This window comes from Muntiacus reevesi, chromosome 4 (assembly GCF_963930625.1).
Source record: "Muntiacus reevesi chromosome 4, mMunRee1.1, whole genome shotgun sequence".
NCBI lineage: Eukaryota > Metazoa > Chordata > Mammalia > Artiodactyla > Cervidae > Muntiacus > Muntiacus reevesi.
Window position 1 is genome coordinate 145,048,073 of NC_089252.1, and position 20,376 is coordinate 145,068,448.

At 41.2% G+C, this 20,376-nt stretch overlaps 1 pseudogene; it reads right to left on the bottom strand.

Moving 5' to 3' along the window:
* Nucleotides 1-28: 28 nt before the first annotated feature.
* LOC136167531 (natural resistance-associated macrophage protein 2-like) lies at nt 29-15,544 on the bottom strand (annotated as a pseudogene).
* Nucleotides 15,545-20,376: the final 4,832 nt, after the last annotated feature.

Sequence of the window (20,376 nt, forward strand, 5' to 3'; positions counted from 1 at the left end):
TCTTCAGTCAGCAGGACTTTAGAGATGCTTACTGTGTGCGCCCAGAGTCCAGGAAGGACATGCCCCCTGCAATGAAGCATTGCCAACCCTGAAAGATAAAATACGGTCATCATTCACCAACTTCTCTGGAGAATGCTCTTAGCCCCCTCACCGCCCACACTGCGCTGCTCAGATGCAAACCTCTTTGTTGTATTGATTTTGATACTCAGTTCCCTTTGGTCCTACTGGTTTGTGTTTACTTCTTTTCTCTGACTGGGAAAGGTCCCTGAAGACCTTTTTTTAATTCTGTCCTACACCATTCTTCACAATACAGGGAATGATTGATTGACAACCACTAGTCTCCTGAACTTAACAGTAGTTATTCAGTGTAAAATCAGTTCTGGGCCTTAAAAATAGGTCTTCAGCAATGTCTATAACCTCAGGTTGACTGAGAACAACTCAGAACCTTCATAACCAATTTGCATCAAGGAAGGATCCCCTTCACTTCTACAGCAATCTTTAAAAAAAAATTTTTTTTTTTAAATTTTTTGGCTTTGTCAACTAGCTTGCAGGATCTCAGTTCCATAACCAGGGTTTGAACCTGGGACTTTGAAGTGAAAGCCCAAATTCCTATCCACTATGCCAGTAGGGAACTCCTTACAGTGAATTTTTAAAACAATTTCTGTCAAGACCATACTCAGTTACTTGGGTTTCCTTGGAGTAAGTCCCTATATTATAGGCTCATCATAATCTTAGTGTGCCCATGGTTCACTGAGGAGGAAAAAAGAAGAGATATATCTATTTAAGTCATAATTTTTCAATATTTACTATAATGTTTTCCCAATCAAGTACCTACCCTGTGGCTGATACTGGCCTGGGAACTAGGTAAGTGTTGGAAAGATAAGCAGGGGGCTTCCACCCTCCAGCCTTGTCACTTTTTGTAGCAGATACAGTATAAATTCTGCTGTCCCTAATCCTCAACCCTATGTTTTTTAGAGAAACCTGTGTAGAATAGGGAGGTGGATGTGTTGTTGCTATTGTGACTTTGCACTCTTATAAGGAATGCGATAGAAGATCTGGAAAATAGAATATATCCGTAATCCCACTATCCTAAGACAATTGCTATTATCATTTTTACATAATTTATTCTAGACTTGACAATTTTTTTGATTATCTACATATACATAATTCTGCATTCCTTTTCTATGGAGTTGTGTTTTATAACCATCATTTTTAAACAATTTTAGAATAATTCAATGAGAGAATATCACTATTTAGCTTGTTATCATTGAACAGCTATTAAGTAGTAGAGCTGGGCAGGGCTGAGAACCCACATGTGCTGCCCTTCCAAAGTTTGAAATCACACGACACAGCTCCCTTCTCCAACTCCATATTTTACCACTCTCTACTTTCTACACAGCTGATCTTTTTTGAATTCTTCAAACATACTACATTCTCTGGTTAGGAATTATTAGGAATGGAAACCAGAGTGACAGAAATAGAACAATGATAGCACTTAGGAATCAAGGGAAAATTTATGGTTAAAAATATTCTTTAGTCACAACTGATATAACAATTTCATGTGAATTGTGTCAATAACCTGAAGACAGATAGCTATGTGCTCTTTTGGGTCCTTTCTCTTCTGAGTGTTAGACACACCTCAACTGCCCCTACCCCCTCCCAACTGGACTTACCAAGTAAAACACCAAGCTCAGATAAGCTACGCTGACCACTGCAGCCTCCACATACAATACCATATGCCCTAGATCCTGGACATAAACCACAACAAAGTACATGTTGATGGAACAGATGTTAAGAATCATGACACCACCTGTGATCCTCCAGCCTCTGAAAAGACTCAGCACAATTATTGGTGGAATAGTCCCATCTGTCCACAGACAAAAAGACACTGTGTCTTTTGGGGCCTCCAGATAGGAGTAAGCAGCATTTCAAAGTAAACTGAAAAGTGCTCTTTGTGTCCCAGATTAGATTAAATGAGCCAAGATTACACAATGATAGGGAAAAAGAGAGGGGAAAAAACCCACTATCAAATAACCCATATCATATAAGTCCCTAAAAATGCAACAAGCCCTAAAACTGCACAAAGTCATGAGTTTCTAGAGATGCAACAAGTCATTTCAAATAGCCCACGTTCTTTAGAGATGTATTTAAAAGATATTAGCTTATGCCTCTCTCCTCAAGATCATTTAACATGGATTTAAGAAGCTTTAACCTTCAGTGGCTGAAGTTGAAGAGTTAAAGCACTAAAAGCTGAAAAGCTTCCCCCAGAAATAAAAAATGTGCTTTTTGTCTTCCTTTGTTACATTCAGTCTCTATTTTCCTTTGATTTTTAAAATTGACGTGTAGTTGATTTATGATATTGTGTTTATTTATTTTTAATTTGACCTTTGGCATGAGGGACCTTAGTTCCCTGACCTGAGATAGAACTGGCACCCCCTGCACAGGAAGGCAGTCTCAACCCCTGGACCACCAGGGAAGTCCCCAGCAGTCTCTATTTTCTCAGTCAGAGATTGAGGGGGCAGCTCTAGCAGTCCCCTCTTAAAGCACATAGTTCCCCTATGACTCATTTTCTGACTGGCTTGTTTGATGCAGACACCACTGCCCCACACATCTTTAGGAGCTAACAGAAGTACACTCACAATCCATTGGCAAATTTACTCATCACCGGCTGCAAGCTCATAAACGTGAGGCTGGATACGAGAGCAAAAGGAAGCTGCAAAAGAAAAAAATAAGGTCAGATATAAAAGTAAGATCAGATATAAAAAACAAGACCAGAGCTCCTGTAATACCCCAGAGAGCAACACTGTTAGCAAAGGGGAACCATAGATCTTGCCTCATCTACTGTGTGAGAAATTATTCCTGTCATCACAACATGCTGGAGGGTTATGTGGAAATCTGTAGCACGAACCCAGCGTCAGTTCTGCTCATGGTGTCCTTACAAAATGTGTATCTGCCCTGTCTTAATTTCCATAAAACCCAACAGTGTCCTATATAATATTTAATGTTTGCTTGGATTAACAAACAATAATTTTATGTTCTATGTGTAACTATAGCTAAAATTTCCATTCAACAGACTTAGAAAAGAATAAGCTATTTCAAAAAGCTTTCAGATGCCAGGGATTTCAATGCATTCACTGTAGACTAACACTGCAAATCTTTATTCCTCTGAATTTTCCCCACACCCAACACTAGGCCTGGTACCTAAGGTCAATATAGAGTTCTGCTTGACTCAACGGGATGTGAGTTTCCCCAGCTCCCTCCTCACTTGTAAGCTCTGAAGAACATTCAGGAAGTCATTCATCCCTGTTAGTTGCTCCATGTCTTGGAAGACGGCAATAAGCAGAGCGGGGATGATGGAAATAGAGTGGATCAGACTCACTCAGCAAAGTGTGACCATTTTAGGTTGAGGAATCCCTGGAAGAAAACACAGAAGCAGAATGAATGTCTGGAAGAGGAAACAGAAAAAGGTCTGAGGAGGTTCAGGAAGGCACGGGAGTAAGGGACAAAAGGGAAATGTCCTCTTCCCCTAGTCTACCCCGGTCACAGCAGCACGTACCTCCATGACAAACTGGCCGGAACAGGTCCCTGTCATGGTGGAGCTCTGCCCCACAGCTAGGATCCCCACCGCCCAGATAGAGCGACAGGCCCGAAGTAACACCCCAGCACAACACCCTGGAGAGGCAAGGGAGAAAGATCACCCGAGACAACACCTCAAAATACTCCTCTCTGTCACCTCTCCGTCTTCCTGGCCACACACCCACCTCTATCAAGCACTGTGCTGGCACTGTCCCAGAAGCTAGACTCGGGTCCTGACCTCATACTAGAGGCTTTCAACCTAAATTCTGCCGGACGGTCCCCCATTCCTCCTCAACCTATTCCCTTCTCTTTAGGTTCCTAAAGCCTTTATCCTCAACTGACATGTTAACTATTAAAAAAAAACATCTACAGCACATTTCCCAAATTATATTCCTTAACACAGTATTCTGGAAGATGGTAATAGAAATGGAGATAAAGTGCAAATGAATTCTGGAGATGCTACATACTATTTATTCTACTCTTGGAGGTTCACAGTGTATCTGGCATAAAAGGGACAGAGGTCCCAACAAAGACCACTTTCCTGGGACCCTCCTGGTGGTCCAGTGGTTAAGACTTCATGCTTTCAATGCAGGGGGCATGGGATGATCCCTGGTCAGGGAACTAGATCCCACATGCCACACAGAGTGGCCTAAATAGATAAATAAAGTCTCCAGCCACAAGAGTGAGAGGCGGAGAGGAGAACAAGTATAAAAAAAAGACCACTTTACAAAGAACACTTTCTTGAATCACCCCCAATTAATATCCTGTAGAGTAATATACTTTCAACATAATTTTGGGAATTGCTGATACAATTAATTCATCTTTTCAGCTGATCTTCTATTCCCTTCCATGTATTGAAAAAGGCCTGTCTAGCATCTGAACCTCTGGAATATGACACTCCAGAGAAAATATGCTGAGCTCTGAAGTGAACCCATGCAAAAGACTAGATACCACGCTAAGAATATTGATTCAGGAGCAAAGATAAGACATCTGAACAGCTTTACCCCTTCGTAGATGTGCACAGCCAATATTGACTTTTCGTTAGAGACAATGTATGTGGACTGCCGCTGTTTTTACAGACTGCGACCTGGAACCAAAGCAGTTTAGGGACATATTTTAATTTTGAGGTCAGAACTCAGATAAGATCTCTCCTACAGACGCACACAGACAGATCATCTAAGACACGGATGCTGCAGGCGAAACAATGAACGGGGATTGATGGCAGCAATGTCCTTGAGCTCTTCCTCCATAATTTTTCTACACCCCCAGGTCATCAAAAACTTCTCCTGAGTTAGAGTGTGCAGAGTAATACGTCAGTGGTGGGTCATTATAAATGGTGACAGGAAGTAAGGGCCCTTAAGAAGGCTTCAGCCATGAGAGGACACCCAGAACAGGGAGCCAAGTCAAAGCAGAGCCAAGAGTCAGAGGTCCTATGATGGGGAACAAAGGAGTGATCAAAACTAGACTGGCAGTCAGGAGTCAAGAGGACAGAGAATTCACTGTGACAAAACAGGCTGTCTAGCCACAGATTCTGTTTTCTGTGTGTTGACGTCCCCAACCTGTCATCACCAAATGGCAGGACTGGCAAGCAGCCAGTAGTTGGTAAACAGGAAGGGGAAGGGAATGAAAAAGAGTCAAACAGATGTGAAGCTACCAATAACAGCAGGAAGCAATCTTTGTCTGAGGAAAGCTCCTTCCCGGTCCAAAGGTGCGAAGGATGGGTCCAGGCCTCATCACAGTCCCAGAATGTAAAGCATGACCAGAGCAGTGCTTTAGTGGGCAGCGCTAAGATCTATTTCCCCTGAGTCATATTTTCCTGCCCCAATCCAGTCTTCTCTTCTCCAGTAAAGAGAAGCCACTACTACCCAGGACCGTGGCTTACTTACCACCTGCTCGTTGGTTTTAAAAAAAAAGTGCTCTGTCAAGCACTGAGTGGAGCAGGCAATGGCACCCCACTCCAGTACTCTTGCCTGGAAAATCCCATGGATGGAGGAGCCTGGTAGGCTGCAGTCCATGAGGTCGCTAAGAGTCGGACACGACTGAGCGACTTCACTTTCTCTTTTCACTTTCATGCATTGGAGAAGGAAATGGCAACCCACTCCAGTGTTCTTGCCTGGAGAGTCCCAGGGGCGGAGGAGCCTGGTGGGCGGCTGTCTATGGGGTCGCACAGAGTCGGACACGACTGCAGCGACTTAGCAGCAAGCACTGAGATGACACAGATGTTGATAAAGGAAACAGAGCAATGCAAGAGTCAATGAAAAAGTACTCTATTGGCGTCTCAAATTTCCTGTTTATTGGCTCAGTCTACCTGTCTGGACTAGAGAAATAATAGCAAAAGTCATTTTTTTACTAATTGGAACAAGTTTCCTTGTGATATTTCACAAATTGGAGTCAGCTAAAAGTCCTAGCGGGCAAACAACTGACCACATGAAAGGTGAGGCTCTGCTTACACCCTGGTTCTCTGAGTAGGTAAGAAGTCATGAACCTTTGATGACATCACACATCTCCAAACAGAAAAAAATGACTGAGTGATTGCTGAGCCCTCAGTTACTGTGGCTTAAAGAACCACAGTCCTGCAAGAACAACCTTATTTCACACCTAACAGGGAGATAACCTTAATTACAAAGGCCTCTGAAATCTTCTAGCAAAAGATTGTGTTGGACTGACTGGTAAAACCAAGTTGGGCTCTTTCCTCCTGACCTCCACGAGACCACTCAGGCTTCTGAGAGTTAAAGACAGGAGACACGGTGCCCCATCAGATCTTTAAGAAGGTCTTTGGTCCCTTCTCTATGGGGTCATTTATCTCTGGTCATCTTTGTGATAAAAACAGAGTCCAACTGTGTGGAATCCAACTGTGGAAATGCATCTTGCTCCTACATGGTTCTAATAGTTGTAAACCAAGTGTGTGTCACTTGCTACTAGAGGAAAATTCCCGTGAAATTACACAGGCTACTGAGATAAGATAGGTCTAGCTCACCTTGACTAAGGCAGAATACAGGTATATATGGTGTGGCGTGATAATGGCGCCCACAATGGCCACAGCCTGCATGATCTGTGGGGTAAGACAGTCTGAATAGGATGGCAGGAACATGCCTTTGAGGATTTGGGTCTGTCTGGGTTTCTCTGTAACACACTACATATGAACAGAACATGAGACTAAGGGAATAAGATAGTACTAGAGAACACTGCATCCTTTATTCCTTAAACCCCTTTATCAACAACTACATAGGACATGAGGAATATGGAACCATCTAAAAAAAAAGCTAAAAAAAAAAAAACCAAGCCAGCACAACATCACATAATTTAGACTAGGGTATCCAGACCTTTCACATTGTATTTTAGTTGTACAAAATAGATGTATAGAGAATGTAATTAATATTCTAAAGAAATAAAATGGCTGCTAATATTAATATTAGCATAACAATAACACTTGGGAGACACACCTTAGAAAACAGAGTCAATTCTTGATTACCTACACTAACCATGCTTCTGTGCTCACTATGTACATAAAAATCACTTATGCTTGTCACTAGCAACTGCTGAGACTCACTCAGAAACACTTCTCATACACTCTTTTTCCTGGTTCGATATATCTCTTGGAAGTCTTAGACCAAGCTGTATCATCTACTCATAGCATAGACACATTTTCAAAGCTTAGCTAGGCCAATACACAGAAATCAGTTTATAATAACTGGACATAGAAAGGTGTTAGGTTTCACTTCACTGCATTTAATGGTAAGGTTAACCCAACGGAGTTTTGGGACTGGGGCACAAACTGGGAAACATGCACTATATCCCCTATAGTTCATTAACTGCTGCAATACAGAGACAGTCCAAGCTGCAATTACTGTCAACTAGGATGAGCAAAAGTCTTTTCATGTGGCACTTGTGGTAAAGAACCTGCCTGCCAATGCAGGAGACAAAAGTGACATAGGTTCAATCCCTGGGTTGGGAAGATCCCCTGGAGAAGGGCATCGCAACCCACTCCAGTACTCTTGTCTGGAGAATTCCATGGACAGAGGAGTCTGGTGGGCTACCTACCATGAGGTCACAAAGAGTCAGACATGGTTGAAGTAACTTAGCATGTACAGTTCAATTCAGTTCAGTCTGTCAGTTGTGTCTGTCTTTGTGACCCCAGGGACTGCAGCATGCCAGGCTTCCCTGTCCATCACCAACTCCTGCAGCTTGTTCAAACTCACATCCATCAAGCTGGTGGTGCCATCCAGCCAGCTTATCCTCTGTCATCCCCTTCTCCTCCTGTATTCAATGTTTCCCAGCATCAGGGTCTTTTCCAATGAGTCAGCTCATCCTATCAGGTGGCCAAGTATTGGGGTTTCAGCTTCAGCATCAGTCCTTCCAATGAATATTCAGGGTTGATATCCTTTAAGATTGACTGCTTTGATCTCCTTGCTGTCAAAGGGGTTCTCAGGAGTCTTCTTCAGCACCATAGTTTGAAGGTATCAGTTTTTCGGTGCTCAACCTTTTTTATTGTCCAGCTCTCACATCCATACATGACTACTGGAAAAACCATAGCTTTGACTATACAGACCTTTGTAAGGCAAAGAAACGTCCCTGCTTTTTAATACACTGTGTAGGTTTGTCATTGCTTTTCTTCCAAGGAGCGAGGGTTGACCATGTGGACCTTTTTCAGCAAAGTCAAATTTTTAGGTTATTGCTATCCAATAGATGTGAAATGGGTCTCATTGTTGGTTTAGTTTGCATTTGCCCAGTTACTAGAGATGTAGACTAGTTTTTTACATATATTATTGGTTGTTTTTATTTCTTCTTCTGGAAATGGTCTATTCATACCTTTTGTCCATTTTTCTATTTGGTTGTTTATCTCTATTTTTATTGTCATTGTTGTTGGTTTGTAGGAATCCCTTACAGATACCCATCTTTTTCTAACATGTATGTTAGAAACATATATGTTGCAGATAACTTCTCCCCATTTCCCTATCACTTATGTTTTAATCTTGTTTAAGATATCTTTTATGTAGGAGGTTTTAACTTTGTTAATTTTATCAAAATTTTCCATTTTTCAAAACTTGATTTAAGAAATTAGATCATGAGCTATTCTTTTTTTTTTTTTTCAGATAATTTTGAAGGTTTTGTTTTACAATTTTAGGTCTTTCACTCTCCTGGAGCTTATTTCGCCTTCTTTTCCTGTCTTCTGAAGCTTCTGGAGCTCACCATTTGCTTCTTCACCACATTTCTCTAGTGAGAAGTCTTTGACATTCTAGGCATCTTACTTCCTCCCTCTGAGTCTTTCTCTTAGAAACAACAGAATGGGAACATAAATGAAGCTCCAGGCTTAGAAAACTAGCTCTTTGAAGGCCTGTAAAGAAGAAGCAAGTGGCAACGATCAGGTAAAAGGAGACATTGGGAGGAATCTCTGCAAAAGATGATACATAGGATGGTTCTTCATCCTTCACACCAAGAATCTGAGACTTCTGGGAGAAAATTTAGGCTTGTGGGGAGAAGGAAGAGTGTTTCAGAGAGCTGGCCCCGAAAGAAAGGAGGTGTAGACTTGAGATAGGATCCTAAAAAAACCTTTTTATTTGGTACTGGGGTATAGCCGATTAACAGTGTTGTGTATGGTTTCGGGTGAACAGTGAAGGGACTCGGCCGTACATATACATAAATCCATTCTCCCCCAGTTATGTCCTACTTTTAAAGTCCTTCCACATCTACTGTCTTTCTTTTTTTAAAAAAAATTTTCTACTTTCTTACTTTACCTCTCTCCCCTCCCTTCAAGTCCTGTGAACTTTTTTTTTGTCTTGCACCAGAAGATTGTGAAAGTGAGGCATATAGAATCATATAGAAATTGTTGGTGAATTTAAGGAAGAACCCAGGTTTCTTGATCTTCTTGAACACTGGAAGCTTTCAGACAAGCCCAGCTTGAAACCAAGTTGTGGGAAAGAGGAGCAGTATCCCAAAATTACAAAAAGGAACCTTTGATTTCTAGTGTCATAAACATCACCACAGTCATAATCACCATCAAAAAGCCTTTATCAGGACCTGCTTGCAATGAGCAACTAAAGTAGACACTGAAATAAATTTAGAATGCATTGCCCATGCACATGGTCTAAAAATTCACACTCTATGAAAATTAATATAAGCAGATAAGCAAAGGACATATCTATATGACAATAAAGAAGAGAGATCAATCTAGCTACTGCGGACAGTAAAGAATTAACATAAAACATGTCAGAAGTCACTGCAATTCAAGGAAAAGAGGCTTGCCTGGAGGAAGAACAGGGCCTAGCAGAAACTGGTTATGGGGGTTCCAAGTTCAGGGAAACTGTTACCGACCAATTAGGGAGGGCGCGTCTCTTGCCTTCTGACTTCTTCCCCTCCCTTTTACCCACCACACACATGCCCCATCCCAAGCTTTTCCTCTTTACAGCAACATAACCCTTGCCACCGCTCAAGATCAGAGGAAGTTTTATTTTGTGTTAGTCTTTGATTCTATTCAGAATCAAAATCTTATTTGATTGACTTTGATGACTTATTCAAGGTGACCTTTACTCAGCCTCGGTGGAAACCACCCTCAGGAGCCACTTTGTGCTCCCTGTCTCGTCCACAGCAACTAAGAGCAAAAGGACTGAAATAATGCGTTTGTATCACAGTGCTGTTTTCCCACCTTTTTTGACTGCTACAGTAAGAAACATATTCTACATCAACCCAGTACATACACACACATACATGCAAACACATTATTAAAAATAAAGTTTCACAAAATAATACCTACTTTAGTACTTTTGACATTCTCGGATAGTTCCTATAGAGAGGGTTAATAGCCTTGGTAGAGAGGCCAGGAGGAGAAAAGGACAAACCTTTTTTTTCCTACATTCCTGCATCTTAGTCACATAAGATGTTTTTTTCTTTAAGCCCAGAGCTGATGATTACACAACAGAACAAAATCGGTTTAAACTCTGTTCAGTTCAGTTGCTCAGTTGGGTCCAATTCTTTGTGACCCCATGGACTGCAGCATGCCAGGCCTCCCTGTCCATCACCAACTCCTGGAGTTTACTCAAACTCATGTCTATTGAGTCCGTGATGCCATCCAACCATCTCATCCTCTGTTGTCCCCTTATCCTCCTGCCTTCAATCTCCCCAGCATCAGGGTCTTTTCAAATGAGTCAGTTCTTCCCATCAAGTGGCCAAAGTATTGAGTTTCAGCTTCAGCATCAGTCTTTCCAATGAATATTCAGGACTGATTTCCTTTAGGATTGACTGGTTGGATCTCCTTGCAGTCCAAGGGACTCTTAAGAGTCTTCTCCAGCACCACAGTTCAAAAGCATCAATTCTTCGGTGCTCGGCTTTCTCTATAGTTCAACTCTCACATCCATACATGACTACTGGGAAAACCATAGCTTTGACTAGATGGACCTTTGTTGGCAAAGAAATGTCTCTGCTTTTTAATATGCTGTCTAGATTTGTCATAGCTTTTCTTCCAAGGAGCAAGCTATTTAAATGTCATGGCTGCAGTCATCATCTACAGTGATTTTAGAGCCCTAAAATATAGAGTCTCTCACTATTTCCATTGTTTCCCCATCTATTTGCCTTGAAGTGATGGGACTGGGTGCCATGATCTTAGTTTTCAGAATGTTGAGCTTTAAGTTAACTTTCACTCTCCCTTTTCACGTTCATCAAGAGGCTTTTTAGTTCTTCTTCGATTTCTGCCATAAGGGTAATGTCATTTGTATTTCTGAGGTTATTGATATTTCTCCTGGCAATCTTGATTCCAGCTTGTGCTTCATCCAGTCTGGCATTTCCCACGAGATACTCTGCATATAAGTTAAATAAACAGGGTGACAATATACAGCCTTGACATACTCCTTTCCTGATTTGGAACCAGTCTGTTTTTCCATGTCCAGTTCTAACTGTTGCTTCTTGACCTGCATACAGATTTCTCAGGAGGCAGTCAGGTGGTCTGGTATTCCCATCTCTTTCAGAATTTTCCACAGTTTGCTGTGACCACACAGTCAAAGGCTTTGGCATAGTCAATAAAGCAGAAGTAGATGTTTTTCTGGAACTCTCTTGCTTTTTCTATGATCCAACAGATATTGGCAGTTTGATCTCTGATTCCTCTGCCTTTTCTAAATCCAGCTTGAACACATGGAAGTTCACGGTTCAAGAACTGTTGAAGCCTGGCTTGGAGAATTTGGAGCATTACTTTGCTAGTCTGTGAGATGAGTGCAATCATGCAGTAGTTTAAGCATTCTTTGGAATTGCCCTTCTTTGGGATTGGAATGAAAACTGACCTTTTCCAGTCCTGTGGCCACTGCTGAGTTTTCCGGATTTGCTGGCATATTGAGTGCAGCACTTTCACAGCATTATCTTTCAGGATTTGAAATAGCTCAGCTGGAATTCCATCACCTCCACTAGCTTTGTTCACAGTGATGCTTCCAAAGGCCCACTTGACTTTGCATTCCAGGATGTCTGGCTCTAGGTGAGTGATCACACCATCGTGGTTACCTGGTCCTGAAGATCTTCTTTGTATAGTTCTTCTGTGTATTCTTGCCACCTCTTCTTAACATCTTCTGCTTCTGTTAGCTCCATACCAATTCTGCCCTTTATTGTGCCCATTTTTGCATGAAATGTTTTCTTGGTGTCTCTAATTTTCTTGAAGAGATCTCTAGTCTTTCCCATTCTATTGTTTTCCTCTATTTCTTTGCATTGATCACAGAGGAAGACTTTCTCATCTCTCCTTGCTATCTTTGGAACTCTTCATTCAAATGGATATATCTTTCCTTTTTTCCTTTGCCTTTAGCTTCTCTTCTTTTCTCAGCTATTTTTAAGGCCTCCTCAGACAGCCATTTTGCCTTTTTGCATTCTTTTTCTTGGGGATGATCTTGATCACTGCCTCATGCACAAACAAACCTCTGTCCGTAGTTCTTCAGGCACTCTGTCTGTCAGATCTAATCCCTCAAATCTATTTGTCACTTCCACTGTATAATCGTAAGGGATTTGATTTAGGTCATACCTGAATGGTCTAGTGGTTTTCCCTACTTTCTTCAATTTAAGTCTGATTTTTGCAATAAGGAATTCATGATCTGAACCACAATCAGCTCTCGGCCTTGTTTTTGCTGACTGTATAGAGATTCTCCATCTTTGACTGCAAAGAATATAATCATTCTGATTTTGGTATTGACCATCTGGTGATGACATATGTAGAGTCATCTCTTGTGTTGTTGGAAGAGGGTGTTTGCTCTGACCAGTGCATTCTCTTGACAAAACTCTGTTAACCTTTCCCCTGCTTCATTTTGTACTCCAAGGCCAAATTTGCCTGTTTCTCCAGGTATCTCTTGACTTCCTATTTTGCATTCCAGTCCCCTGTGATGAAATGGACATCTTTTTTTTTGGTGTTAGTTCTAGAAGGTCTTGTAGATCTTCACAGAACCTTTCAACTTCAGCTTCTTTAGCATTACTGGTCCGGATATAGACTTGGATTACTGTGAAGGTTTATATAACAACCATGTACCCTGCTCAAGGGCATGTTTCTCCTTCTTAAGAAACTTCTGACTAAGCCTCTCATCTTAAAATGTATATTGTGAGAGTGGGTCTGATAAGACCTTTACAACCTTGAGACCCTCTTCTGATTTACTGTTAATAATCAATTGAAAAAGTATATAACTCCCTTGCTAGGACTAGTGAGGGGGCACTCTCCATCCCCCTTCTGATGTCTGTGTCAGAAGTTTTCTCTGTCTTTTTTCACTGTAATAAATTTTCTGCCACATGAAGTCTTGAGTGTTTGGAACTTTGTCCCTGATCCTGAAGCTAAGTCCTGTTTTTTGGAGATCACAAATCACTATTCCATTTTTACAAATCTTGATTTTACAAATTCTGATTGTGACACACTAAACTGATTTCATAATCCAGTGATGTGTTGAGATTCAGTCTGAAAAGCACCGTTTCAGGTCACAGATATACAAAGTCACATGCAAGCTAATATTCACATCCTGTGAGAATCACAGAAGGGTTTATAGGGTGTGTGACATTGAGTTATGTCTTGAAAAATGGACAGGATTTCAATCCTGGAAGTGCAGGTGGAAGTAAGAGTAGGAGTCTAGGAGCAGGTCTGGCAAGCCCAGTATGTGTTCAGGATGAAGAGAATATGAAATTCAACTGGAATGAAGAATTTCCGTGGTGGGGAGGTAACAGATGAGGTGGAAAGAAGACTGAGACACGGATTGGATCCCTGAGTCATAACCCCTAGAGGAGAAAATGGCAACCCACTCCAGTATTCTTACCTGGAGAATCCCATGGACAGAGAGCCTGGCAGGCTACAGTCCATGGGTTTGCAGAGTCAGGTAGGACTTAGCAACTGAGCACACACCCAAAGACTCAATTTTGGAAATATATACATAAATATAAACAGTTGTTGTTCTGTCACTAATATAAACATATTCTAATGAGTAGTCTTTATTGCCTGACAGCCATAATATATTTAAAAAATGAGATGATACGTTTACCTCCTATATACCAGACCTCTTTTAGCACCAGGTGTACAAAGATAATTGCCCCTAATGAGAAGCTCACATTTTAGTGGGAGAAGAAAACACAAAAACATTAGCCCACTAAAGGATTCTCCTCATCTTATTTGTGTTGTATCTGTACCACCCATCTTCTGCCTGATGGTGGTTGTGGTGGTAGTTTAGTCGCTAAGTCGGTTCTGCCTGGTATGTAGTTGATTTTCAATAAGCATATTCAGAATGATATAGTGCTAGGGTAGAGTAAGAAATATTCAGATAGCAGGCAGAATATAGGGCTAATGCTCCCTAGAGGAAGGGGTTCAGGAATGCTTCAACAAGAGGGGGATATTTTAATGAAACTAATGGTAGTAACAATAAAAACAACAATAATGAGTTTCTCGGGTAAGGAAGGTGTATGACTGTTACCATAACTGATGCTATCTTGGGCCCCTAGCGGTCCTCTTGTTTTTCCACTGACCCTACCCAGGACTGTACAGTCCATTGAATCACTTCTTTGTTGCCAAGTACTTTGTAGTGCATAGGAATTGTTTGATAATCACTGGGCCCATGACATTAGTAACCCATTAATAAATCTTGACTTAGGAATGCATGTCCTGTTTTGAGCACCTACCCCATATCCTAATTTAACAATAAAATTGTCCCATTGGCCCCTTGGCCATGTGGAGTGCAGTTGTGAAAGCTTCTGGATTATTTTTCTCCCAATCCCACCCTGTGAGTAAGTACCATGTACTAATAATAAACTGAAGCATGATTATATGGAGCTGCCTGTCTTGCTTTCCTGTCTCAAGATGCCGTCTCAGTTTGATGGGCACTTTTTGTTCCCTCTGTCCTCCAACAAAAAAGGAGGGGAGGGAAGAGTTAGGGGGCTTCCCAGTTGGCTTAGTGGTAAAGAATCCACTTGCCAATGCAAGAGACATAGGAGAGGTAGGTTTGATCCTTGGGTTGGGGAAGATCCCCTGGAGAAGGGAATGGCTACTCACTCCAGTATTGTTGCCTGGGAAATTCTATGGACAGAGGAGGCTGGTGGGCTGCAGTCCATGGGGTGAGAGAGTCGGATATGACTTAGTGACTGAGCACACACACAAGACTCAATTTTAGAAATAGATGCATAAATATAAACAGACATAGTCTAATTATTAGTCTTCACTGCCTGACAGCCACAACAGATTTGAAAAATGGGATGATATATTTACGGAACATCTCCTATATATCTGGCCTTTGTTAGCACCAGGTGTTCCTGAAAGACACAAGGTCTGGCTGCTCACAACTCAAAGCCAATAAATAAGCCAGATTGGTGAAAAGAAAAGAATGCTTTATTTCAGATGCTGGCAACTGGGAGTTGAGGTGTATTCATCTGTCCAAAGGTTGACCCCCCTACCCCCATAGGTAAGAGATTTTATAGACAGAAAGAGGGGACTACATACAGAAACAGCACAGTTCGCTCTGACAGTCATCTTCAACTTGGTCATGTGGTAGTCTGACCAGTGTCTCTTGATTGTTTTAGGTATAGTTAATCTTCAGTTCCGGGGTCTGTTTGTTCCCACTTCTTTAAGGCCAATTCTCGGAATTGTGGCAGCTCATGTTATGGGTACAGCCTGGTCATCATGTAGTTAAATTCTCTACCTGGAGTTTCGGTATCTATAAGACAGCTCACAGGATATGGCTCAGAATATTAGCTATAGTCCTTGAGAAGAAATTAAAAGTCCTTCACTATGCTTAATGACTACATTATTATTATTAGGCGTCCTTTGGCTGTTTTCCTTTGTTTTCACATTTCTCAATTCTCAGATTAAACTTATTCTTTGACTAAAGTTCTCTGCAGACAAAAGGCAGGCAGAAGACATCGGGTAGGAGGTAGGGATCAAGGACCTAAGGCTCCTGCTCTGTTTCACAGGTATACAAAGATACCTGCCGCTTTTGAGAAGCTCACATTTTAGTGGAAGAAGAAAGCACAAAAACATTAACCCACGAAAGTATTCTGCTTATCTTATTTGTGTTGTATCACCCATCTTCTGCCTGGTATGTAGTTGATTTTCAATAAGTATATTCAGAATGATTTAGTGCTAGGATAGAGTAAGAAGTGTTTGGGTAACAGGCAGAATGTATAATGCTGCCTGGAGGAAGGAGTCCCGGAATGCTTCAACAGAGATGGATATTGTAATGGAACTAACAGTCGTAACAATAAAAACAACAACAATAATGAGTTTCTCAGGTAAGGAAGGTGTACGACTGTTAGCATAACTGATGCTATCTTGGGCCCCTAGGGGGTCCTCTTGTTTTTCCACTGACCGGACTTAGGACTGTACTGTTCATTGAATCACTTCTCTGTTGCCAAGAGCTTTGTAGTTAATAAGTATCATTTAATAATCCTTAAGGTCTTGTAGCCCTTATGCTCTGCTGATCCTCAAACAATGGCAACCTTTTACTGATGTATTCCAGGAAAGTAGTTACTCCTCATAAATCTAGACTTAGGAACACAGGTCCTATTTTGAGCACCTAACCTAATACCCTGCATTAACAATATAATTGTCCCAGTGGCTCCTGGATGGTGTGGAATTCAGTCACCCATGCTTCTGGACCATTGCCCAATTTCACTCTGTAAGTTGTTTTTCGGCCACTCAGTGGTGTCTAATTCTTTGCAACCTCATGAATTGTAGCATGCCAGGCTTCCCTGTCCTTCATTATCTCCTGGAGTTTGCTCAAACTCATGTCCAATCATTTTATCCTCTATTGTTCCCTTCTCCTCCTGCCCTCAATCCTTCCCAGCATCAGAGTCTTTTCCAATGAGTCGGCTATTCCCATCAGGTGGCCAGAGTATTGGAGCTCCAGCTTCAGCATCAGTCTTTCCAATAAATATTGAGGGGTTGATTTCCTTTAGGATTGACTGGTTTGATCTCCTTGCTGTTCAAGGGACTCTCAAGGGTCTTCTTCAGGACCACAGTTCTAAAGCATCAATTGTTAGGCTCTCACCCTTTTTTATGGTCCAGCTCTCACATCCATACATGACTACTGGAAAAACCATAGCTTTGACCATATGGATTTTTGTCAGCAAAGTGATGTCTCTGCTTTTTAACGTGCTGTCTCAGTTTATCATAGCTTTTTTTCCAAGGAGCAAGCATCTTTTAATTTCATGGTTGCAGTCACTGTTCATAGTGAATTTGGAGCCCAGGAATGTAAACTCTGTCATTGTTTCCACATTTCCCCCATCTATGTGCCATAAAGTGATGGGACAGGATGTCATGATGTTAGTTTTTTGAATGTTGAGTTTTAAGCCAGGTCTTTCACTGTCCTCTTTCAGCTTCATCAAGAGGCTCTTTTGTTTCTCTTCACTTTCTGTCATTAGGGTGGTGTCATCTGCACATTTGAGGTTATTGATATTTCTCCTGGAAATTTTGATTCCAGCTTGAGCTTCATCTGCTGGGCATTTTGCCTGATATAGCCTGCATATACGTTAAAGAAGCAGGGTGACAATATACAGCCTTGATGTACTCCTTTCCCAATTTGGAACTAGTCTGTTGTTTCATGTCCGGTTCTAACTATTGCTTCTTGACCTGCATACAGATTTCGAAGGAGGCAGGAAAGGTGGTCCGGTATTCCCATCACTTGAAGACTTTTCCACAGTTTCTTGTGATCTGCACAATCAAAGGCTTTAGTGTAGTCAATGAAGCAGAAGTATTTTTTTTTTGGAATTCCCTTGCTTTCTCTACGATCAATGGATGTTGGCAATTTAATTTCTATGTTCCTCTGCCTTTTCTAAATCCAGCTTGTACATCTGGAAGTCTTGGTTCACATACTGTTGAAGCCTAGCTTGAAGGATTTTGAGCATTACCTTGCTAGTATGTGAAATGCACGCAATTGTGCGGCAATTTGAACACTCTTTGGCATTGTCCTTCTTTGGGACTGGAATAAAAACTGACCTTTTCCCATCCTGTGGCCAGTGCTGATTTTTCCAAATTTGCTGGCATATTGAGTGGCGAAGTTTAACAGCATCAACTTTTAGGATTTGAAATAGCTCAGGTGGAATTCCATCCCCTTTACTAGCTTTGTTCACAGTAATGCTGATAGTAAACTGAAACATGATTATATGGAGCTGCCTGCCTTTCTTTTCCGTCTCAAGATGCCATTTCATTTTGATGGGCACTTTTTATTCCTTCTGTCCTCCAGCAAAAAGGGAGGGATGGGAGAAGTTAGGAGAGCTTCTCAGGCGGCTCTTTAGTAAAGAATTCGCCTGCCAATGCAGGAGACATAGGAGATGAGGGTTAGATCCCTAGGTTGGGAAGATCCCTTGGAGGAGAAATAGCAACCCTCTTTGTATTCTTGTCTGGAAAATCCCATAGACCAGTGGAGCTTCGTGGTCTATATATAGTCCATGGGGTTGCAAAAAGTCAGACAGGACTGAACATCTGAGCAGATACAAACAGGAGGAGTTAATTTCAGGCAGTTCAGGGAAAACAAAAGCTTGAAAAAGAATATTGAGAGAGTGGATGGGAGATGAGTATGGAAGGAAAAGTCTCCTATTCAAATAAAAAGCACATACGATACAGATACATATTAGCATCTATACAGAAATCAGTTGGCTATTGTGGTAATGTGAAATGTTCAGTGAATTTACATGAATAGGCTTTTATAAAAGAGGATCATTTCCAAGCTGGAGATTTGAATGGAAGGAAATTGTTTTAGATGGAGACACTATGGTATGGTAGTGGGGTACTGGCTCTTGGATCTAACAACTCTTTATTCAAAGCCTGGCTCTATCACTAACTTGTTGTGGGTCTTTAGGCAAAGTTCTTAATCTCCCTCAGACCTAGGTTCCTAATATACAAAATTAAGATTATAGTTCTTGCCTCACAAATTTATTGTGAGGATTAATTCCTGTTTATAACATTTTACATATGGTGTTTGATGCATAATAAGAATTCCATTAATGTTGTCAGTTACTATCAGTGAATAGTAGGGACCCAGTAGGCAAGACTGGAGTGTGTATGTTGGGAGCAATTCCTGAGTAAAAGCGACAGGGGTGCTATGCTAGAGTCTCCTTGTAAAATGCATTCCTATTTTGGAAGTCCTAAACTAAAATAGGGTCTTTCCTTAAACAGGTTTATTCTTGGGTGATTTCATATTTCTTCTTTTTTTTCTTCTATTTTCCCATGAAGGCAGATACATTGAGCCCAACCCAATCTAAGGCAGGTTTGCCTTAGGAAACTTGTCTGCTGTAGAACAAGGAAAAAAGAGATAGATTAGATTGTAGTGGGATTACTTCTAGTCCTGGAATAAAGACATCTTCATCTTGTGATGCTATGCTGTTCTGTGACTCTAGCTCCTGCAAAATGAGACAGAGGTGAAATCTTAGAATAAAAGTTTTCAAACGCAATTAATTGTTCATTAATATCCAGGAGTGGCAGATATATGAAGTTTTTCTTTTCAGGGCAGGTCAAAGATGAGATTTGATTATGCTTCTAAGAGTGTTATTTGCTTCTTGAAATTTCCTCTGGTATCTTTAACAATGTGTTGCCCAGAGAAGCATAAGAGGCATTGTCTAACCAAGAGAAGGTGCACTCCACTGCATATATAGAGGCAAGAAACAGGGGCAGCAGTGGAGAAAATCAGACTGAGCCTGCACAATGAAGAAGCAGAGTAAGAAGGAGGCAGCCCCGCAGTGTGAGCTAAGTAAGTAGCCAGAAAGTAAATATACAACAACCCAGGGAATCTACCCACCAAAGCAGACGTGGAACACGACAAGGATGCCTTCAGCCATTTTATTTTTTAGTTGCAGTAGAAGTTCCCAAAGGAAAGGTTCTGTTCTGGAGGAACTTCATTAAGCCTTTCTGAAACTCCCCATATGTGTTGCAGAGAGATTCTCAGAATTAATTTGTGCATTTTCTTTTCTCTCTAGGAGAAATTCTGTAAGGAAACCCGCCTGTATCAGATGACTGATCATCAACAGACCAGTTTTTTGGGTCCCTGAATTTGCCTGTACTTTGTACTTTATTTGGATTTTGGTTTTTGCAGTTTACTCTCTTTTACTCTTCTCTTGGACTCCTTTATCAACTAATAAAAATTTCTCCTAGCAGTTTTTACACGAAGAAAGATGTTGGAGAGTTTTATGCTTTTCTTCTCTAGGTCTATGACTTGTTTAGATAAGCTTGGTTACCTTTAAGGAAAGCGGTTATGGGGCGATGTGGGGGCCAGGAGAGAGAGGGGTCTAAGAATGTTTCTGGTAGCTATAAACGACATTGTAGAAGATTAGAATGGTTAGTCAAGACTATTTTCTCCCTTCTGAAGCATCACTAGCCTGGTCGTC